The sequence below is a fragment of the Mauremys reevesii genome, linkage group 4 (genome assembly GCF_016161935.1).
Source record: "Mauremys reevesii isolate NIE-2019 linkage group 4, ASM1616193v1, whole genome shotgun sequence".
NCBI classification, from domain to species: Eukaryota; Metazoa; Chordata; order Testudines; family Geoemydidae; genus Mauremys; species Mauremys reevesii.
In genome coordinates this window covers 132,560,234-132,583,814 of record NC_052626.1, presented here as the reverse complement: position 1 = coordinate 132,583,814, position 23,581 = coordinate 132,560,234, and the positions used below count along the sequence as shown (strand labels likewise).

Genomic DNA, 23,581 nt, shown 5'->3' with positions numbered 1-23,581 from the left:
TATATTTTGCATCACAAAGTAAACTGACAGTGAGTGGATCCTAACATGGCATTGTAGGTATTCCACCCTATTGTAAAAGGCAGAGGAGTGATTTTGTGCATCCACGTGTGCTTTCTTCTAGTCCAAGTAAATCTTCCCTCTTCCAAACGATAGTTTGTACTTCTATATTATCTGATCATTTTTAAGTGTTTTCAAACATTAAAGAATTCTCAGAATATCCAGGTGAGGTATATATTAACCTATTACATAGATAGGGATACTGACGCAACGAGAGGTCAAATGACTCCCCCAGTGACACAATAAGCCGAAGAGGAGCACTGTGTAAGCTCAAAAGCTTGCATCTCTCACCAACAGAAGTTGGTCCAATAAAAAATATTTCCTCACCCACCTTGTTTCACAATCACTATCATTGTAAGGAACAGAACTTGGCTGACTTCAGTGTAACCTTGCACTGTATCCAGTGCAGGGATTGAATACCTTAAATATTGGCATATGTGGTTTATTAAAAAAGTGTTTCCAGGAGGGTGGCTTTGCATTTGAAAGTGTGTTATTTGCATACTTTTTTTGCACAGTTCTGTTGTGGGTACACATATAAAAAATGGCTCCTCTAATCAACTGACTGTAAGTGCAGATCAGGTAGAGGTGCAGTTACTCAGTGCATTTAGCATGTGGAAATTGCATTTGCAAGCAAGGAACATTCACTTTCCCAAGCTAAAAATATAAGCCACTATTCTTTTTCTGGGAAATATTTAATGCGGGAAAGTACTGGTCCATGTATACCACTACAACCAGGAATACAGTTATATTTAAGTCCGAAATTAATACATTTCACATGCCCACGTGATTCAAGTACTGTTGTACACAAAATACTGTCTAAAAGTAAACTTATGCAAGTAGCAGACATTATAGTAACGAAAGCTGTGTACCAATGGATTGCAATGTACAAAAATAGCCATAATTAGTACTTTTTTTTTTATAACGTAAGTGGGTAAAATAAGTTGGTTTTAAAAAGTCAGTTACTGTAAGGAACATGAGCTGGACAAATGAACAGAACTGTCCAAAAACCATCACAATGTTCATCAAATATACTATCTGACAAATACGATTCACTTGGCTCCACAAGGAAATAAACACAATTCCCTGACGTATTGACCCAAGGTTAGTGAGAGTTGCAGGTGCAACCTCTTTAGGTTTAACCCATTATTTTAGCAGTCTATTCATCTCTTCATATGCATATGCAAAGAGGAAAGATCCCCTTGCTTAGTATTTGCTATTGGATAAGTGCTAACAATGTAAGTGCCTCTAGGCAGCAATTGTCATTTGCTACATGGTTGTACAGCACCTAGCACAATGGAGCTACACCTGGTGGGCGTCTAGGTGATAGCACTAAGTTGAAAATGCGCTGTAGGCAAAGACGGTCTTTGCCTAGGGGAGCTTACAGTCTCAAGACTGGGTAAAAGTTCTTTATTAGTAAAACACCTGTGTCAGTTAATTAGATGACACAGTAACAACACTTCAAACCCATTTACTGTTATAATTCATTTCAGAGTGTGCACCTTTTCCTAACGGTTTCACAAGCTCTCAAGTTTCATCTTCTTTGGTAAAGACAATATTTATACACCAACGATCAAAACTGAGCAGAATGTCTGCAAACAACTCAAGTTAGTAGCGAAGGAGAAATAAGTCTAGGCAACTTTTAAACTCTCTCAGTGTAACAAAGTAATGAAAAAAAATCAAGCTTTAATCCCCTCGCCCCCCTCCCCCCCCCCCGAGCTGCGTAACTGCAGCACTTTCACCACACGTGATCTTCCTAAGTGAATTACAGTTCTAGGTATTAGACTGCAGGTTCCTGCCCTTCACTTTCTCAGACAGATTTCAGAGTGGTAGCTGTGTTAGTCTGTATCAGCAAAATAAAATGAGCCGTGCCACAAGTACTCCTCGTTTTTTTCCTCAGACAGGTTATTCAAGGACACTATTTAATTTCAGAGGCAGCAGTCCACTCACCCAGCCTGGGAAAACTAAAAGGATAACTGTAGAAGATTAGAGCCTTCGATTCTGTATTAAATTCATGTGTACGTGAAGAAAAAGACCTGCTGTTTGTACCTTCTACCCTTGGTCAGCCTGCCTCAAGATGACAGGAATCTATTCTTTCCTCTGTCTCTGGGCAGCTGAGTTAGAAAACCTTGCATCCCTTTCTTGGTGCATCTGCTCCCATCCTGCTTCGCTCCCCGCCCGCGCAACCTGAGACTTCCATCTGCTCTGTGTGAGCAAGTTTCCTAGCTAGCTTCTATTCATGCAGAGACAAGAGAGATGGGAGGGGAATGTTTAACTGTCATTGGCTAGCTGAGGCAGCAGAAAGAGCTGAAGGGCCAGAAGAGAGAGAGGCTTAGGACTTGCTCTGATCATTAATAGAACATGAACCACATGCTACTCAAATACGTCGTTACTTCTCCAGCCAGGATGCTCGTGCCCTCCCCTCACGTCAGACATTACCCATCAGGGCCGCCCAGAGTGGGGGCAAGTGGAGCAATTTGCCCCAGACCCTGCAGGGGCCCCCACGAGAATATAGTATTCTATAGTATTGCAACTTTTTTTTTTATGGATGGGGCCCCCAAAATTGCTTTGCCCCAGGCCCCCTGAATCCTCTGGGCGGCCCTGTTACCCATTTGAAGCAGGCACACAGTCAGTGGCTGAGCAACAACAAAAGGTGCATTGCATGTGAAAATGTCTCCCCATGCTGCAAACACGAGTGAGAATCAGTGCTGGGTCCAAGCAGTAAAGTCTAGATTCAGATTTGGTTCCAACCAGTCTTGGGATTAGAACATCCTGGATCTTAGGGGTTTAATTCAGGCCCATCTCTTTTTGGAATATGGCCTTTCGTCCAGATTCAGCAAAGCCTAGGCCATAAGTAATCCTCCTCCCTATTTAGCAAGGGCTTGTTCCAGCCCCAATGAACTCGAAAGGAGTTTTACCACTGGCTTCAATGAGAACAGGATTGAGTCTCAAAGCACTTAAGCAGCAGAAATCGGGCCTTAGTGAGTTCTAATTAAAACATATTCTTTCCTTGTAGCCTGAGCAAAATACTGATCCTGAACTCTCAATGGAATCATTGGCTGCAAAGGGTGCACAGCTCTTTGCAGGACTGGGCCCTCGAACAAACAAAAAAAGCAACAATTGAAAATAAGGAAAAAAAATCATCCTGTGATAAAGTTAAATAAATAAAATACCCCACGGTGGAGAACTGTTTTTAAATCAACTCATCAGATCCACCAGGCCGTCCCAGCAGCGCTGCTTGGTCCAGCGAGCTGCGGGACCAGCGGCGCTCTGCAGTCATGCTGCGAGGGCAGCAGGCAGGCTGCCTTCCGCGGCTTGCCAGCGGAGGGTCTGCTGGTCCCGCGGCTTCGGAGGACCTCCCGCAGGCAACCCGCCGGAGGCAGCCTGCCTGCCGTGTTTGGGGCGGCAAAATCCCTAGAGCCGCCCCTGGTTGCACAGTACATAGCAGATATGGAGGAAGGGGAAAGGGTAGGATCTTTTGAAACTTTTATCCCGTAGGTCTCATTGGAGCTGAGAGTACCCCCCCTTCCTCCAGACAGAAGCTATCTGAAACCCTTAGGAAGGGCAGCATTTTCAGCCCTCTGTATTCAGAAAGGAGAGAGGAGCCCTTTGTACTTGTTTCTGACGTTGTGTTCAGCTTTCACAATTGTTCTTCAGAACACAGTGTGTCACAAACAAACCCAGACAAAGCCAGGTAATTTCTCTTTTCATCACAAAATCCCTTTAGCAACTCTAACACTTTTTCCTACCCACCTACCCACCCACCTGCCCCGCTGGGCAGGGAGAGACAGGTTTGCAATGGGAAGCCTATTTCATAGTTTAAAGCTTTGGAAGATCTAGCACGCCTCACAATCCTATTCCCCACGTCTTATAAAGCGGGATGAGCCCCAAACCAGAGAACCCAAACAACCTTTCCCAAAAAAGAAATTTCTCAAGATGTTTGGATCCAACCTCTATGGCTGGGCCTGATCACTACAATGGGTCAAACCGAACAGCCGGCTCCAAACCCACCCAAGTTTTGGAAGGTTCAGATTTGAACCCAAAGGTTACAGTTTAGGCTCATATCTGTAGGGCACCTTTAATCCCAAAGCATTTTGCAGATTATATCCAGTATTAACAACTATTTATATTGCTAAAGCAGCTAGAAGCCTCAATCAGGTGGGATCCAATGTGCTACGTACCACACATGCTAGGGTGGAAAGCAGCCAGCAACTGGCACACAGCACAAACAGTGCAAGGTGCAATTTTTGGCCAGTGGCACTGGGGATAATCCTCACTTTTAGGAAGAGCTGTTGTGGGACCCTTAGTGTCCAAGCTGAGCAAACTGGACCTGACAGAGAATGGCATAGAGGTTAGGGCACTCGCTGGGAACCAAAAGCTATAGTAAAGTTAGGAAAAAAGTCTACAAGACAAAAATTACATGGGATAAAAAAAAAATAATACTGTCCATCCCAATCATATTGGAGTTATAGGGATTTCAACACCCTATAGTTTTGCACCCAGATGCTGTACCAGCACACTGGCCTGCTGAGAGAAATTGGCAATTAACTCCTCATTAAAATTTCATACCTCAGCTCTTCTTCCCTCATTGTCTCCCCTCCCCTCCTTCGTGTCCTGTCTCCCCCACTGGGTTAGTCTCAGCAAAAGGGCCTGAAGCAGCCTGGTGCAGTCCATCTGCAATGCTGTGGAGCTGTAATCAATGGCTGGAGTGGTGAACCTCGGTATACAGCAGCCCTATCTCCCCCACTGACAGCTATTGTTCAACCCTCCTGTAAGGCTGTCCATCTGTTTCATTGTTCTGCGGGTGTGAGAAGCCTCCTACAGGAACCCATATGCTGCAGCTGTCAATCAGAGAATCCACACAGATCAAGGGGTCAAGGAAACACAGTTTGACACCCCCCATCAAAAAAAAAAAACAGAGTTCATGCTATTCTAAAATGTTTAATCTCCATTCACCAGCGACTCCATCCATTAGCTCCATATCCATTCCCACTGCCACTTCAGAAGGATGATGGGATTTGTTTGGACATGAGGCAGACGATGATGCGTTTAGCTTTCCGGACCATCACAGCTGGGATTTGCCATCGAGGGACTCCCAGCTTGCCTTGTCCCTCAGAGTTACAGAAGCTTTACCAATGGGTGACACTCCACCCCTTCCTTCCCGCCTGAGAAGATCACAGGGTTCTAGGAACATCGGCTAATAGAGCCGTACAAACCACCCTTGAGATAGGTGCAGTGGTCACCATTAAAAAGGCAACAGTTTCCATGCAGTGGTATGCTAGATACCACAGTTTCTTCCTATATTTGGAATATGGCGTAAGCCTTATGGTTAAGTACCATCAGGAGACTAGGATATAGACTATACCTATTACAGAACTGTAAAAATATACCCCAGAACAGAAAATTACATCTTCTTTATAGGCTTAAAAAAACAGCATATTGCATATTCAAGGCAATGATAACCCTTCTAGAGAGCTCTATGGAAAGGTCATTTTTAATACATTCTACAGGACTCTTCCCTAAAGGCATGGAATTAAAATGACAATTGCCAGCGGTACCATGATAATTTAAAAAAATGGGGAAACTGAGGCACTGATCGGTTTCATGACTTGTCCAAGGTCACAGAAGATGTCAAGACCCGAGCTGGGGGCTACCAGTTTCCCATTCCAACTCTCTAGCCTACGCTTTGGCCGCTATGGTCACTCTTGTCTAATGGCTTCCCGTCCTCATCTGAGGCAATTCTTTTTTCCACAGGCAGCATGGAGGTGTTGAGCATTTTCATCCCCCAGCAAAGTTAACAAGAGCTGAGGGTGCTCAGCACATTGCAGGAATCAGGCCTCTTATACGGAGCATGTCAAAATGCTTGGCAATATAAAGGCTGATGTTTGGAGTTTTGATTGTAACCCAATTCTAATAGTCCTCCCGTCTGCTAGCAAGAGAAAAAAAAATCTTCTCCCATTCCATACTCTGTCCCCCTTGTCCTCCATAAAATTTCCTGTCCTTTTACCTTGTGCTTGCAATGGCACAACTAGTTTGAAATGTGCCCTAGGATAAAGACAATACCAATAATTATTCCGCAGGCATTGTCTTGTTAATAACACCGCTTCTCTTATTATTGGGCCAAATCTCAGCTGGTATAAATCCACTGGAGGCAATGGAGCTATGCTGATTTACACCATGTGAGACCCAATCACGAAACATAGTAATGTGTACTAGGTATGAGCAGTAGTTTCAGAATAGCTTAAATCTGAGTGGGGCTTTGTTTTATAAAATCAGTTTGTTCTGTTGCAATGATCAAGTAGCACACAGAGAGGCAGGGATCGCAGTCAACATTAAGTCCAAGCCATGATGTCAAATCTGGGGCTACTCTGGGCATCCTGGCATGTTCCACTCACAGGTCACACATCAACTCAGCCATCTTAATTTATTCTCTCTTTTGCTTCCGCTCCCCCTCCCGTTTGTTGAGCAAAAAAGGAGGAGGCGCGCAAACGTAGCAAATAAGGGCTCTGTCACTAAAGAAGTGTGCATCATGATCTCAGTGCATTTCAAAGGGTGAATGCCTGCAATCAGAAAGAATGCTAGCTCTCGTCATCAGAGAAATGCTTTTAGAATCAGAGGACTAACACACAAACACCTCAGCAGAAGAGAAGTGCCATTTAAAGCAGCTAAGATTTGACTGGTCTCAGCCCATTTGAACTCTCTGGATATCTGCTCACAAGTTCATGCTTTTCACAAACCAACATCTAAACGCGATATATCGATCCCCGAAAGCGCTCCCATCGACTCCGGAACTCCATCAGCGCGAACGGTGGTAGCGGAGTTGACGGGGAGCCGCGGACGTCGATCCCGCGCCGTGAGGACGAGAGGTAAATCGATCTAAGATACTTCAACTTCAACTACGCTATTCACGTAGCTGAAGTTGCATATCTTAGATCGATTCCCCCCCCCCCCCCCTTAGTGTAGGCCAGCCCCTAGTCACTTCCAAACAATTCTCTTGATATATCAAGCAGGCAGCTTAGACACCACAGTTTTAGGCCTTATAGAAAACCCAAGTTAGATCAATGTATTTTGTATTAAAATCAATAATCCCTCCCACTCAGTTTCCAACCTGCCCCCGCGCCGTAAGAAAGGCAAAGAGAAACAGAAGCTCTTTTCTCAGGGCCATTGGTTCCTCGCATCACTTCTCTATGTTATTTCACAGTACATTGCATCCTTTCTCTATCTCACCCTTTGTAGCATCCCTGCGGCATGCATGCATATCCACTGGGGGGATTACAAATAGCTCATGCCCTGCAAGCTGTATGTATAAAAAGTCTTTGATACCAAGTGTGAGGCTACCACTAGAAATAGTAGTAGGTCCCTTAAATCACCCAGCAAATTAATTGGTATGTAGAAGCAGCCAGGACCCAGAGCATGTGATATAGGGCAAGATGTTTGAAGTCAATATGAATCAGCTGATTGACTAAAGTTATAACCGAGGTTTGCAACTGTGAGATTTGCACACAAATGCACACAGTTTCAGATTATGATTACTACTACTACCATTACTATTTAAAAAAAGGCAGGAGGAATTGAATAATCTGACCTGCTGATATTCAAGGCAATGGTTGTAGTTCACCGCTTTGGAATTTATCAGCCTTGTTATACAAGTCTGATAGTTATCTCTTAGTCACAACTATAGCATGGGGCAACTCCACTTCTGGTCTCTTTGTCTAGGTACTTATTCACCCTTGTCACATCTGAGCACCTCACAAACATTAATGGATTTACCCTCATACCACCCCTCTGAGATGGAGTGTACTGCTATTCCTGTTTTACAAAGGAGGAATGTCACAGTTCAGGACACCTGCACCTGTATTTTCTCTGAGTGGTTCAACAACAACACCCACTCTTGACTTCCCCCAGCCATTGCATTTCGCCTCTCCCACTTCTTACCCGGGTATTCCCAGGCTGATCAGTTCCCTGCCTTCACTGTGCATTTCCCAGCAAAGACAGTCTGCCTCAACAGACCTGCTTGCTTCACTTCAGAGACTGACCTGAATGAGGGCTACATATATATGTTATCCCACAGCTCTTTCTAAACAAGCCTACTTCATTCTTAAGGTAAAAAGCACTACAGAAAACACACACTGAAAACAACAACAGAACCTACACAAATTCTAATAAGCTTACCAGAGTTCACCCCAACTCTAACACGGCTCTGTCAGGAGCAGTCTTTCAATATCCCACCCTAAGGGTTTCCTTGTGGTTACAAATTCATCACAGCTTCAGCTCAGAACAAGCACACACATGACAAGTTTAGTCTACCCTTTTATACAGATCAGGGGTCTTGAATCTGGAATTCCCAGAAACAGGTGTTTAGTATACAATGGGTCTCTCCTTCCAGGGTGTACAAATAATAAACAACAACATATGGAGATATACCTATCTCACAGAACTAGAAGGGACCTCGAAAGGTCATTGAGTTGAGTCCAACCCCCTGCCTTCACTAGCAGGATTTTGCCCCAGATCCCTAAGTGGACCCCTCAAGGACTGAACTCACAGCCCTGGGTTTAGCAGGCCACTGCTCAAACCACTGAGCTATCCCTCTTGTATCTTGATATCTTCAAAAGGTTGGCTGCAGAGGGGAAGAATTTGCATTCCCCTCACCTCAAGTTACTTCCAAGGAAATCCACTTCAGAGATATTGTTCCAAAAAGACCACTGAATTTTCTAATGCCTTCCAGAGATAGCATTTATCTTGTCTTCCTGCTAGGGTGACCAGACAGCAAATGTGAAAAATCAGGACAGAGGGTGAGGGGTAATAGGAGCCTATATAAGAAAAAGACCCCAAAGTCGGGACTGTCCCTATAAAATCGGGACATCTGGTCACCCTACTTCCTGCTAAAGAAGTTCCATGCAACCTTACAATAGCCTCTAAACATTTGTATTTGTAATACAATCAACTCCAAAGATGCTAAACTTAATTCAATAAAGCTCATTCAGGATATTATCAGTCTTGCATAGGGAACCCCAGCACAGCGAAGTTAAGTGACTTGCCACTGGCCACACAAGCAATGTGGCAGAAATAGGTGATCTCAGTGTAGTTCCCGAGTAGCAGTCCTGTGCCTTAACCATAAGATCATCAACAGAAGGAATTACTCTAGCTTTATAGCTCTGTTACCAACAGCAGAATTTGACTTAACACCTGAAAACATTCTGTGGAGAGATGATTTGGACTTCATTGACTGAATGATGCTAACAAGAAAAACCCAATGCTTCATAGTTATGAAAGCACAGTAGCTGCTGGGAATTCTCAGTCTGACAGCTGATCAGCAGATTTTTAGAGCAATTTCCTGTAGCAGCAGGGGCACCTTGTTGAAACAGCTCTACTAATGAGCAAACCAAACTCCATTTCCCACCCTCGGTGGACAATGCCTCTCCCTATATATGCTTGTCTGACATCTCCTCCTTACATCATTGGGATTGGAAAGTGGGGAGAAAAATCATTCATGGAAGTTCCTTTTTGTTCCATTAAGTGTGTCACAGAATATGGTTTATGCTGGTTTCCTTTCAATGACAATAAATGTTGCATTTAAGGCAGATGGATTGGGGCACTCAACCTTCATTTCAAATGAAATCAACCAAGATGGTCTCTTGACAATTCGGGGATGTCTAGGGCTTTTCTTTATAGTTAGGCTTAGAAGGATGAGATTGTTATTGGTAAATGCTGATTTCATTGTACACACACAAACCAACAAAAAATATTTCCGTCGATAATCATCAAAATTTATAGGCAAAGAAAGTAAAAAAGCTGCTTGAGAACTTATTAGAGTTTGATTTAAGGATATTTATTTTGTCTATTTTGACATGTGATGTTGACAATGTGTGTTTTAATAGTTATAAAGCTAACTTTTTGACTGGCAAGTCTGTCTTTATATAATTATTGCTTGACCTCCTCATTGTCTGACCCCCATGATTTCCCACAATGGTGAAAATATAAATAAATAAAATAGGAAAAAAATGCTGAAACCCCATAATTTTGCACAAGTGTGAAAATTTAAATAGATAAAAATAAAAACACGCTTAAAATAAACATTGATAACTGTCAAAATAAAAACAAAAATTAAATTCTGTCAAGCCTATTTATATTGTTACTTATAGGGGGCACGCGCTGCATTGTAATCTGGTTTATTATTATAATCTTGTTTAAGGAGAACGAGGAGTAACTTTAAATGACTACTGCAAAGGGAGTTTGAGGAGAGATGAGCTTAAAGGGCAGCATAGCACATGCAGAGAGCAGATGGAATACACGCCACTGATGGGCCACGTTCTGGCCCTGTTATCACACAAGGTACATCGAGCTTTTATGAAAAGCAAAACAGAGGAGTAGATGGTTCTGTGGATTGGTGAGAGGCTATGGAACCTCTGACCTTCAGGTCATCATTTCTAAGCCAGCCCTGGTTTGATAGTGACTGAAAGTTGTTACTTTCCAGTGGCCTTTGCGTGAAATGAATTTGGTGGATCTTAGTTCAATTTACAATAGATTAGATATCAGAGGGGTAGCCGTGTTAGTCTGGATCTGAAAAAGCAGCAAAGACTCCTGTGGCACCTTATAGACTAACAGACGTATGGGAACATGAGCTTTCGTGGGTGAACATGCATACGACGAAGTGGGTATTCACCCACGAAAGCTCATGCTCCAAGACGTCTGTTAGTCTATAAGGTGCCACAGGACTCTTTGCTGCTTTTAATACATTAGATGACAGCCCACACCATAAAGATCGCGTGCACAACTGGCATTAATTGCTCCTCCACAACCCTGCACTGTTGCAGTCTCAGCAGAGATGCACAGGACTGATGAGATCATGGAGACAGAGTTCCCTTCTTGGACCATTTAAAGACATTTGAGGCATATAGGCAGGACAGCATGCAGATAATTTACTCTGCTGCTGCCCATACTCTGTGCATGGACAGAGGTCTTTGGTCTCCAGGCCTGGCAATCTGGCACCTTTCATCAGCACTATATAGAAGGGAAACTCCCCCATAATGTGGAGCAAACAGCGGGATTCAAAACCCATCACCTCCACCTAAAAGCTGTTAATGTTTGTGTGCACACTCCCCTGGTTCGCCCCACCTCAGAGGTAGCAACATCTGTCATCTGGTGATTAGCAGATTGCTAATCACACACTGCAATTGCTATGAACAGCCGTTGTTACACAATTCACACAGCGAGTGCTTTGGAAAAGCCGGCTTTCTCCTTCTGGACTCGCATGCTGGTTCACTTCATCACCCTGTATAGACTTTCCCTCTCAAGGAGAATCCTGTGGGATTTGCAGCAAACAGCAGATAATCACAGGCAAACCAATAGAAGCAATGCCCAGAGAGAGGCGACATGCTCTACTACACCAACAATATAGTCCTGGGAACCACAGACCAAGTTCTAACTCTGACTCACTAAGTGACCAGAGGTGAGTCACATCCTCGTTCTCTGCCTGAGTTTCCCCATCTGTAAATTGGGGATAATACCTGTCTTATGTGATGCTTAATTCATTCCTATCCAGGAAGTGCTATTAGATGCTCAGATGGAAGTTGCTAGGGAAAGGCGAAGTACTGTCAAATCGTATCCACCAATGCAGAAAACTCCACCCAAATCCAACCTGATGGAACAGAGGATGTTACAGTTAGAGGAGAATTGTAGTTCTCTTTACTCGCTGCATTTGCCATTCTTGTGATGCTCCTACACAGCAGGTATCACCATCCCCATATTATATATGTCGAAACAGTGCCCAGATACTATGGCAATGGACGTTACATGAACCCCCAAGACAGGCAAACTAACGCAGAGATGTTGAGCCTGCTTTTCCAGTGGTGCTGATCGCTCACAATTCCTTTTCAAAGCAATGGGAACTGCAAGTGCTCATCACCTCCAAATATCTGGCTCTCGGTGACTTGCTGAAGGCCCACGTCATCATCACTCCAACGAGGCATTAGACTCCAGCCTTACGCCTATGTGACCGACAGGATCCCACACAACATGCGTTCATAGGAGCCAGCAAGCCAGAATGCCACTGCATGTTCCCTGTCCACAATCCTCTAAGACTCCAGCTCCAACAAGGCTACAACTGAGACTCAGGGCTTGTCTACACAAAATAATGAGACTGCAGCAAGCTGGAGTGTGAATCTACCCCACGCTAGCCAGCTGTTCGGGTAGATCAGTGGCTCTCAACCGTTCCACATCACTGTAACCATTTCAGGAGTCTGATTTGTCTTGTGTACCCCAAGTTTCACCTCACTTAAAAATGACTTGCTTATAAAATCAGACATAAAAATACAAAAAAGTGTCACAGCCACTAGTACTGAAACATTGCTGACTCTCATTTTCACCATATAATCATATAATAAATCAATTGGACTATACATACTGTACTTACATTTCAGTGTATAGTACCTACAGCAGTATAAACAAGTCATTGTCTGTATGAAATTTTAGTTTGTACCAATTTCACTAAGGCTACACAAAAAGCATGTTGTAAAACTAGGCAGATATCTGGATGAGTTGATGTACCCCCTGGAAGACCTCTGCGTACCACTGGTTGAAAACCACCAGTGTAGTCCCCGCTGATGCAGGTTAACAGTTTGTTAGAATGCTTTGATGTAGTTCCTCTTTGAAATGGGACTAGCTCAAAGTGTTCTAGCCAAGGGTTAATGCACATTACTGGGGTCCACACGGACAGTTAGACCATGGCAGGCTAGTGTGGGATAGATTCATACCCCAGCTTGCTGTATCCTAATTGTTCATCTAGACAAGCCCTAAATTCCCAAACTTCCCAAATCACGTGACGGGGTCGCCCACAGGCCACGCTGCTTTTTCATACTGGCAATAATGATGGCTTCTCTGCAAATGAGGAGAGAGTTTGTCACCAAAGTCAGCTCTTCTCTGTGTGCCCCATGAAGTGTTTACATTCTCCTGCACGTGATGTCACGTAGGTTAAATTGCATCTGCTCGGCTGTATCACAGCAGCCTATGACAAGATGTAACATGTCACAAATATACAGGCCCTGACACAGAGTGAGGTTTCCCCTCTGCTCAGAGGGAAAAGGTTAATGAAGCAAAATTGCATGAGCTGCAGTGTGTGGATGCCCAGGGGTTAAAATTCCCCTGACTACTCATAAACCAGGACATTACTTGGTGACTAATTGAATTCCACTGTTCTTTATACTTACACCTTCCAGGAAAGTTGCAAAGTTCTGACCACTAGTGATCAGTAAAGATCCCAGGACACTGTCTTTAGGAGAAGGAGTGTTAACCTTTGTGTCCCAGTCAGATTTAATCTCAGGAAGCTACAGTGTCAAGCCAAATTGCACTTTCAAGTGGATATTTACTTCTGCACCTCCTGTTCCTCTGCACTGCTAAAGGATTACTGTATTCCACCCCAGAGATAGCTGGATTTCAGGGCTGTGTAAAGAGCTCTCAAATTATTTCACCTACTGCAAACGGGTACTGAGGTTTTTAGTTAAGGTTTGAAGTAATATAAGATGATTTGATGGCATTTGATTATTAATAATCTTTTTCTGCTATTATTATACTTTATTTTGTATGAGCTGGGAGGATTGTTTAAGTAATTCACTCACAACAAGGGAAGATCCTCTCACTTCATTCAAGAAACAGGCTGTGACTCGAGTATCAGACCAGAGACTCTCAAGATGAAATCTTGACCCCACTGATATCAACAAAAGTCCAGATGGGGCCAAGATTTCATCCACAGATTCCACAACATTAAAGAATAATTTTTGATCATAGAGTCTGACCTTCTGTACAACACAGGCCACCAATGTCTACCCAGCGATTCCCACATCATGCTTAATACTCTATGGTTCAGTGACAGCATATATTTTTTAAAAGCATCCAATTGTGATTTATCATTTAAAATATTGGCGAATCAACCAGGTCCTTTGGTGAAAGGATCTGACATCTGCTATCAAAGCATACCATTAATTCGATTGTCAACATCTTTTTTTTTTTTAAATCATGCCACATAAAGCATAAGTAGGGCTCAAATGCAGGGCTAGAAATTAACCTTTTTCCGAAGAAGCGAAGGACTAATCCAGATGGATTATTTATTTTCAAGGGCATTCTGATACAACTGAAGCTGATCTGATCTGCTGTGCCACTGCCTGAAGGTGATGTTGCTTTCCAGACACTGAAACTGACACATGGAGTGCATGCCGCTTGCTGACTCTCCTGTTTTAGTGTCTGGACAGCAGCAGCTCTGGGTAGAAGCACCCAAGTCACAACAAGCTCAAGTCAGGTTAGCTGGGGGATGCATCTATTCTTGGTATTTGCCCACATCAAAGCTGACCAATCCCAGATTTGGATCTCTGCACCAGAGTTTCCAATTCTGTTAAAGATCCAGACACGCTTAATTAAGATAGGAAACAAGCTGGGTAAATATTAAACTGATTTACTGAGCTTTTTCTTTGGCCGATGGAATAAGTTAATTAAGTTATCATAGACTGTCCTTGAATTCGGTAAGCAGCTAAACACGCTTTTCACCAAGGTAATGCAATTATTTCAGTACTGTTTTCACCAACCAGGAAGGAGAGGGGAATAAGGCACACAGACAGTCAAAGTAGCTTTGGAATCATTACTTTAGACCCCAAATTTTTCATGGTCTTTAATTGGACAGAGGCTCAAGTCACTAAATTTAGATCCAAATGCAAAGCGAGAACACCTCCAAGATGAGGGCTGTTCAAGATCTGAGGTTTGCATTGTGCTGTTGATATAACGCTGGGGGATCATCTGTAAAACTCAGATCTGGATTCATATTTATTTTTAGAGAGCTAGTGTGAGCCATTGGTGAGTGTGCGTTACAGGTCCTCCTGTTTGTGCCAATCCTCAGAAGATAGTTGTTCAAATCCCTCTGAACTGTCTCTCTTTAGCTGTAGACACTCATGCATTAGTTCTGGAAGTCCCTGGTTCAATCCGTGATGTGCTGACTGTCACACTAGGATTGGGGGGTTTGGTTTGGACAACAGCCATAGCCACAGTTAGTCTTGTACCCCAGGGTTAGCTTCTCTAGCTTGTTAACCAGTACGAAGTTCAATTCAAACTAACTTGGTTATGACTGAAATAAGCAAGGTGCTGTGTCTTACCTTAACACTGTATCCTTGGTCTCTTAAATACTTGTCGCTTGTCTTAAAGATTTCAGGTGACTATCATTCAACCTATGGAAAATGGGGTTGGAGTAGGGAACACAAAAATCAGAATGAATGAACTGTTTGTAAAGAATCTGTACATTGCCTTTTATAAGTTGTCTAAGAGTTCTCTAGAATTTTTAAGCCACGATTTTTAAAAGCAACTAGTGATTTACGATGCCCAAACTGAGACAACTTAAAGGGGCTCAATTTTCAGAGGGTGCAGAGCACCCCCGACCACCTCCCTCTCCCACCCTGAAATCAGGACCCCTTCAAAAGGTGTTTCTGGTTAGGCATCACAAAGCTGAGGCACTTGAAAAAAATCACTAGTTACAACTGAAAATCTTGGCTTTAGCCTTTTGATCTCCATCACATTTTAAGGAGAGTCACATTATTTCTACATTATTGCAAAACATCAAGGCAAATTTTCAGAAGGTCAAATTCTGCTCTCAGTTTCATCAGTGCAAGTCCAGAGTAAATATTTGATGTTTTGCCTTGGGTTAAAATAATGCTTCTTAAGCATGTCAGTTGAAGAGTCTTCTCTGGAATATTTCCCCTCTTGGGATCTGAGATTTTGGGGCAGCTTTTATGTAATTGCACAATTGGATTGTTTTTCCTGAGAAAACTTTTTTTTTAATTAGTTTCTCAAACAGCAAGCATTTGATACAGTAAAGAGTGGATGGAGTTAGATGGGGGATGCAAATCTGGAGTAACTGAGAGCAGAATTTGACTCCCAAAACAGAAACCATGTAAAATGGACAAACCTTACAAAGATTTAACATTAGCATCTTTGCTTCACAGAGCGTAGAACATACACGTCAAAAAAGCAACCTTAAGAAGATGTGATGCACACCTCCCTCTATGGCTGGCTCTAAATCATGGTATCACAGATATAACAGATAGGTTTTGTCAATTAGATAATGCACTTCTTCTCCCTTAGGATTGTTCCCTACAGTACATTTATTAGTATTTTGTCCAGATGAGGTGTAAAAGTCCCAAGCAATGCAGAGTCCAGTGCTTCCCATAGCAGACTTCACAGCCTAATCCTTCTCACTGCCAGGATTTCCCACCTCCCCATTCAGTCTAAATTTCCCCTCTTTCCCATTCCTCCTTGTACCAAGCTAAACAATCCCATCTCCTGCAATACCCTTCAAGTATTTATATAAATTCATGCTTCCCTCATCCCCAATCAATTTAATTACGGTTTAGGCAAAATGCACATATTTTGCTCCTTTAACCTCCCCTCAAAATCAATCCATTCAGTCCCCTGATAATTTTGTTGTTCTTCTCTCAACTCCTTTCCAGTTGGTCAGTGTTCTTCTGGCAAACCGAAGCACAGAACTGAGTGCAATATTCCAGATGTGGTCACACCACAGCTGTATGAAGCAAACTTCCTCCCGCTGCCCTGGGTGGTGGTGGTGGTCTTTCAATACACGCTGCCCAGAACTGCATTTACCCTCAGCTCTCGCGACATGCCACTTTTTTTTAAAGTCAAGGAAGAAATAAGCCAAGAGGACTCGTCGCTAAGTTGTTAAGAGTGTAAATAGTTCCTCCACAAAGCCCTTACGATCAAAACTGGAACACACAGGGAGAGAGACTGATGTTATGGCTCAGTGGGGTAGTTCCAGATACCATATCACTTAATCATCTTTTTGACAGCATCACCATTCCCGTTTGTACGGCTAGGAAAACAAGTTGCCTCTAGACTCATTCCAGTCACATAATGGCATTAAGCTACAAACCATCAACAGACCTCAGAGAAGCCTTTGTTACAGACATATTTAAAAGCATGATCTTAACCTGTAAGAACAGCCATACTGGGTCAGACCAATGGTCCATCTAGCCCAGTATCCTGTCTTCTGACAGTGGCCAATGCCAGGTGCCCCACAGGGAATGGACAGAACAGGGAATCATCAAGTGATCCATCCCCTGTCACCCATTCCCAGCGTCTGGCAAACAGAGGCTAGGGACACCATCCCTGCTCATCCTGGCTAATAGCCATTGATGGACCTATCCTCCATGAATTTATCTAGCTCTTTTTTGAACCCTGTTATAGTCTTGGTCTTCACAACATCCTCTGGCAAAGAGTTCCAGTGGTAAAGCCTCAATTACGTACCACTGTCTTCAAAGAGAACCTGCTTTTAGTCTCACCTTCCTTCATGGATGCTATCCAGATTACCTTCTGCTGGGGTCTGAATGTGAGCTATTAGAAACCTCACCCTTTCCCAACTCAAGCACACAATAAAAAGGTAATATCCATTGAATGATTACCAGCTAAGAATCACCAGCTGCTGAGCTCACTTGTGTAACAAAATGCTGGAGGGGAAAGAAGGACGCAGGAACTTTTATATCCACAATTTGCGCTTGTGAAATCACAGTCATCTGGGAGAACATCCAAGAACAATGTTTGTCTGTACCGGAGGAGTCAAATTTCCGGCAACACAAATGAAACCAGAGGCCAAATCTGCTCTTGCAGTTACATCAGTATGAATCCATGTTAACCCCACTGGAGCCAATGGAGTCATTCCCACTGCATAGGTGAGAGTCTGGAGTAACTCCACTGAAGTCAGCTGAGTTGGTCCCATTACGCTGGTGTATCACAGCAGAATTAAGCACAATGGGTGTAGTAAGAGCCACCAGCTGCATTTTATTTGTGAAACAGGCAGGTAACAATGAAGGAGAGGTTGGTGAAAACCCAGCACCTCCTTCTCACACACCCAAATCCCTTAACATCTTTCCCTTGGAACAGGAAGCAGCCCCTCTGCACTCGGTTTAAAGCACATACTCCCGTTCCTGGGCCCTCACCAGAGGATTCAGGCTTTAACCTTTCTGTGCAGCAAAGCATGCACCTTATCAACATGGGACAGAAACCACAGCCAGGCTGAATAAGAACCAATAGTCCCAGGCAACCCACCGGACAGGAGGAAAGGGTCAGCAGGAGGTTTTGTGTTGGAAATAAGCTCATGTCACTGACTGTGCTGAGCCAAGAAGTTAAGAAAGCCAAGTATGGAGCGCAGGGACAGGTTTCTACGTTGTACTAAGAAGGAGAAAAAAAACAACAACGTGGGAGACATTTACCCCATCTGCAGACGGCTCAGCTCAAGGCCCAATGCTTATAACCCATTTGAGACCTGCACTGAGGACCTGCTCCTGAGGGAGATTGCCTGAGACAGGTCACAGTTACAAACCAAACAGGGACCTCTGAATTTGGCTGTAAGGGCTTAAGCAGGCTATGTGGCCTTGTGTGCACTCCATTTAACTGCCTCCATCCTACTTCCCCTTCTTCAGAGAGAGAGAGAGAGAATGGCCAGGGAATGGGACTCAGTAATACCTTAAAGGGAGGGAGAAGTGCTGTTTGATAAATGAGTGTATCCTCTTCCCAAATGGAGAGCTGAGCAGTGCGAGGGCAATATTCCGAGGGTCAACGCTTCGATCCCCCTGTCCATCAACAAGTGCCCGTAGCCAGGGTCAGCAGAGGCGGCTTCTGCAACAACGGGGAAGGTGAAAGGAAGCCTCTTTGCCCCCAAAGCCACTGAATGGCAGCAGATCTATTTCAGGGTTGCTAAAGCGGTAACTTAAGGTCTATGATGGGAAGGAGGGTGGAATGAGAGTGGAATCCACCTATTTTACAAACATGTAAAATATACACCAGCTGGAGCCCCAGGTCCCCTCCTGCCCTGCCTTCCTCAGCCCCGTTGCACATGGGCACTCACAAAGCTCCTTGTGGGGCTGTCCTCTGCAGACATCTCATTCCCTACGCCGTACATTGGAAAAGGTCTGGGGTCACCTATGGGTACAAGGGAGCAAGCAGGAGCCTGCCCTGAGGAAGGAAGAAGAGGGAGCAGAAATAGGAAAGTCACACCAGCTGCCGTGACAAGCTCAGAGAAACAATCAACAGTCTCACCAAGAAAATACTTCTGTTTGTCCTCGAAGGGCTGAAAGCACAAAGCAGGATTTGTGGTTTCTCACTCCCCTGCAGGAATTCACAGTCTGGGACATTCTAATGACATTTTTCTACAGAGAATTTAATTATCGGTCATATCTAGAATGCAGCAAGCAAAAAAACCATCAACATGCGCATGCATTGGCAGAAGCACTGGGATAGGCTCAAGGCGGTAACATTACAGAGATCCATATGTCTGAGCCAGAGACTCACAGGAGTCACCAGTTGTGTCTTGACTGCAGAGCTAGCCTGTGCGACAGCCCAGGTGTTGCCCCTAACCCTCCTTCCATGCACATACAAAAACCTCTAACCCGGTCTTGAGGGTGATTTAAACCAGTGGGTCCCAAAGCTTTTGCTAAGGTGACCTGCCAACTACATTGTGTCTTTTTTTGCCATTCACTATAACATATATGCACCCTCTGCCCTGGCCCCACAACCCAAACGTTGGCCAGGTGGAGAGGGGAAGACCCAAGGAAGGAGAGAAAAGAGAGGCAGAGGGGTTGGGACAGCGGTGGCTCCTGACCCATAGGGCTGGCCCCAGCTCAAGGCATCGCAACTTGGCATGCAGTGTCATGGCATCACTCAGGTTTGGCCCAGTCACCCCTCAAAGTGTGATATCAGCAGGACCCAGCCATTGTGAATGACTTTACAGAGTGGCCCAGTTGAATGCATGGCTAAGAACCGTCAGATAGCCTGCTAGAAATCCAGCCCAGGCGAGCAGAGCATCATTGTAGATGCAGCCACACAGATAAGGCTTTGCAATGGGAGTGCTCCAGCAGGGCTGGCCTAGCCTAGCCTAACTGAGCAGTGATGGCACTGAGTCCGAGTTTAAGGCTGAAGGAATCACCAGATCTAGTTTGACCTCTCGGGTATCACAGGCCACCAGCACTGCCCAGCACCTGCGCACTAACCCAGCAACCAAAATTAGACCCAATGTGCTCAACAACTTTATAATTTAAACACAGAATATACTTTTTTTCCCTTTTAACATGTAAGGCTGCAGGACGTTTGGATTCAGATACATCTCCAGAAAGGAGGTATTTCTTCAGCAATGTATCAATCCCCTTTTTAACAAGATGTTTTGCAGCTTGCTAGCCACCTCCTGATCCTTATACATTGTCTATATGTTTTCCACCTTTTATCACATTCAACAGAATGGTAGCTCAGACCAACACAGCTTGAGCCTGGACAATCCACAGGGCCTTTGTAGCAGTCAGCGTAAGTACTACATAAAATCCCATCTCCAACAGTTCTAGCAATAAACTGTGGTGCTCTGGGAGAATCCAACAGCAATTCAGATAGTTCTTTAAGTCGTCTGCGTGCTCACTACTGTCCCACAGAGGTCAGAGGCAGGGCCGGTGCAAGGATGTTTCACGCCCTAGGTGAAACTTCCACCTTGTGCCCCTCCCCCCCCGCACCCGCCCTGAGGTGCCCTCCCCGCCGGCGGCAGCTCCCTCCCTCCGCCCTGAGGCGCCCCGCTTGGGGCAGCTCCCCACCCCCCAACCTCAGGCACCCCGCCCCAGCTCACCCCTGCTCCGACTCCTCCCCGAGCACACCATGGCCGCTTCCCTTCTCCCGCCTCCCAGGCTTGCGGCGCCAATCAGCTTAGGCACCGCAAGCCTGGGAGGTGGGAGAAGTGAAGCAGCCACGGTGTGCTCAGGGAGGAGGCGGGGCAGGGGTGAGCTGGGGCAGGGAGTTCACCTGCATGCCGGCCCTCCCCGCGCTCCCCTGCCCCAGCTCCCTCTACCTAAATGTCGGCGGCGACCGGGGCGGCCGAAGATCCAGCCACCGCGGTCGCCACCGAAGAAAATGGTGCCCCCCAAATGCCAGCACCCTAAATGGTTGCACCGGCCCTGGTCAGAGGAGAGCTTAGATATCATTTCCCTGCGACTACCCTTCCCCTCTAATGCCAATAATTCTGCCAACACGGACATGCCCACAGATGGCAGAGATCTGCTAGTCACACGCCCAGAGGCGCTGACTTTGTGATTTCCCCAGGGCTGCTGGATCCCTGCTCCACCACAGGCCCCGCCCCCACTCCGCTCTTTCCCCCAAGCTCCCACCTCCGCCCCACCTCTTCTCACCCTATTCTGCCTGTTCCTGCCCCTGCTCCTCCCCCCCCAGTGCCTTCTGCACACCACTAAACAGCTGATCGTGGAGGGCGGGAGGTGCTGTGAGGGCAGGGGAGGAGCTGATGGGCAGGCCTGTCGGTGGGTGCTGAGCACCCACTATTTTTTTCCATGGGTGCTCCAGCCCCAGAGCACCCACAGAGTTGGCACCTATGCACATGCCCATAGATAGATCTTTGCTCTTGGTATCCTCCATTCCCAACCCTGGTCTCCAAGTTCTTCTCAGTCTTTTCACTTCACTCCATCCTTTTTAATCATGCTATTCCCAAACCCAGCGTCCAGAACTATCTTCCTGTACTTCTCTGCACCTTCAGACCCATCTCAAGCAGGCTTCCCAGGCTCTTTACCTCACCCTCCCTCTCCTGAAACAGTCTTTTGTTTGACTTGTCTTTACTTTGGGTCTGACTTGTCTTTACCATGTGCTCCATGTGAGGTGATAGCTACCACCGGCTCCCGCTGAAGTAGAGAGCCTTCAGCATCTTGCAGAACCAGGTCTTTATATTCTGGGCTCTTTGGAGCAAGGAACAGACATCACTGAAAGGAAAATGTATCCCAGGAAGAGTTGTGGGTATTAGTCCTACAGTTCCCTCTTGGACCAGATCAAAATTCTCGAGTCACTGCTGACAGAGAACATCTGTTTGATGGTCACCCTTGTCTATTACAGGCAGAGCACCATCAGTCCATGTCTGGACCTCTGGGGCGTCTCTCCTGTGTGCTATTTCCAACTCCTTAGATAACATGCCTTGGAGCTCTCTAATTAGATGGAAGCAAAAAGTGTCACCAACAAGATGGCAACGTGACCGCTGTTTATTGATTTAGTAAGTGATCTGTATTTAGTGACACATCCCTTTGCCACAGTCCAGATGAGGGCCCCCAGGCTGTTGTCATTGTAATTTCACAGAAAGCTGGCAAGAGGTACCTAGCTGCCAGATGCCATGTCTGTCTTCAGCACACAGGACGGACATTAGCCCCGCTAGGTGAGGTTTCAGTAACCCCAGCTGTGTACAATGAGGCTATTATACACCATAATGGCCTGTTCAGCATTAGCCAGTAACATTGTGAGTCAATTTCACTAAGAAGATTCAATGTACATGATTAAGCCGCTCCATCCTTCCCGAAGACAATCTTCAAGCACATCTGGTTTCCATGCGCTAAAAAATCCCTTTGACATTTAATTTCAAACCCCAGGCACTTAAAGAGCAGTGACAACGCAAAGGAACATTGAAACTGACATTTCATCCCTGAGCTATCTGATGTGCAACCTCTAGACAACACTGGAATACACAGAAGGAGGAAGAAAAATATGGGACAATTAATGAAAAACTTAAGGAGAGTCAAATGACAAGGCTGTAAGACCTCCTGCATCATCTACTCTACGTCCTTTAACAACACAGGCTCTCTTCTATGCTACCTCTCTCTGGGGCTGGCTTTCCTTGCCAGATGCATGCATAGCTCCTAATTATGTTAAGGGTATTTGTGGGAAAGAGTTCAGATCTAGTCTGCTCTTGAACACTTCTAAGAAATAGATCCTCAGTATCCTCCCTTGGCACATTACTCCACTGTGTAACTGACCTTACTGTTAGGAAATTTTAGTTTAATAACTTTGCTGCTCTACAATCCCTTTTAAAATTCAAAAATAGCCTGTAGCCTCCCAATAGCCCAGTTAAAAGGCATTTATTCCTGTTTTACAGATGGGGAAACTGAGGTGCAGAGAGGCTAAAGCCTAATTTATTTATTTATAAAGTGACTAATTTTGGGTGTTCAACTTTAGACACTTAGGTCTGATTTTCAGAGATGCTCTCACTCACTTCAAGTGGAGATGGAGATGTTCGTCACTTCTGAGAGATCAGGCCCGTTGTGTCTCCAGCTGGGCACTCAGAAACCGAGGCAACCAAATTTAGAGGCACTTCTGAAAACGTGGGTCCATGCAAAGTTAAAATTAGTGGTAGAACTAGAATTAGAACCCAGGAGTTCTGAGTAGCTGATCTGACACTCTACCCGCTCTACCACACTGCCTTGCTGCAAAGGGTTGCAATTGTGTACGTCATGTTTTCACTTGTAGCTTCAGGCCATTCCCTCGTTACACCACTCCTAAATAATTCACTCCTTTTGTATTATTTCTTCCTAAATCTTTATACAGGGTCAACTCCTTACTTGTCTTTTATTCAATCCTTAAGGCAAAGCTCCCAAATCCTGAGAGGTACTGAGCACCCACAGCTCTGTTCAAGTTAACAGGAGTTAATGGCACTCAGCACCACTCAAGATTTGGCCCGCTGATG

The 23,581-nt window shown here is 44.9% G+C and overlaps 1 protein-coding gene across 16 annotated transcripts in view; it reads right to left on the bottom strand.

The window, feature by feature from the left end:
• The window catches only part of NFASC (neurofascin), a 169,243-nt gene that overhangs the window by 114,300 nt on the left and 31,362 nt on the right, over nucleotides 1-23,581 (bottom strand). For 14 of the 16 annotated variants that reach the window (XR_005597843.1, XM_039536227.1, XM_039536228.1 and 11 more), the window contains exons 3-4: nucleotides 15,189-15,260; nucleotides 11,562-11,692 (exon numbers count right to left, since the gene is read on the bottom strand). The gene's annotated coding sequence lies outside the window, so the exon portion shown is untranslated. Of the gene's footprint in view, nucleotides 1-11,561; nucleotides 11,693-15,188; nucleotides 15,261-18,561; nucleotides 18,715-23,581 lie in introns of all 16 variants that reach the window. The other 2 variants (XM_039536225.1, XM_039536226.1) reach the window with 2 other exon arrangements.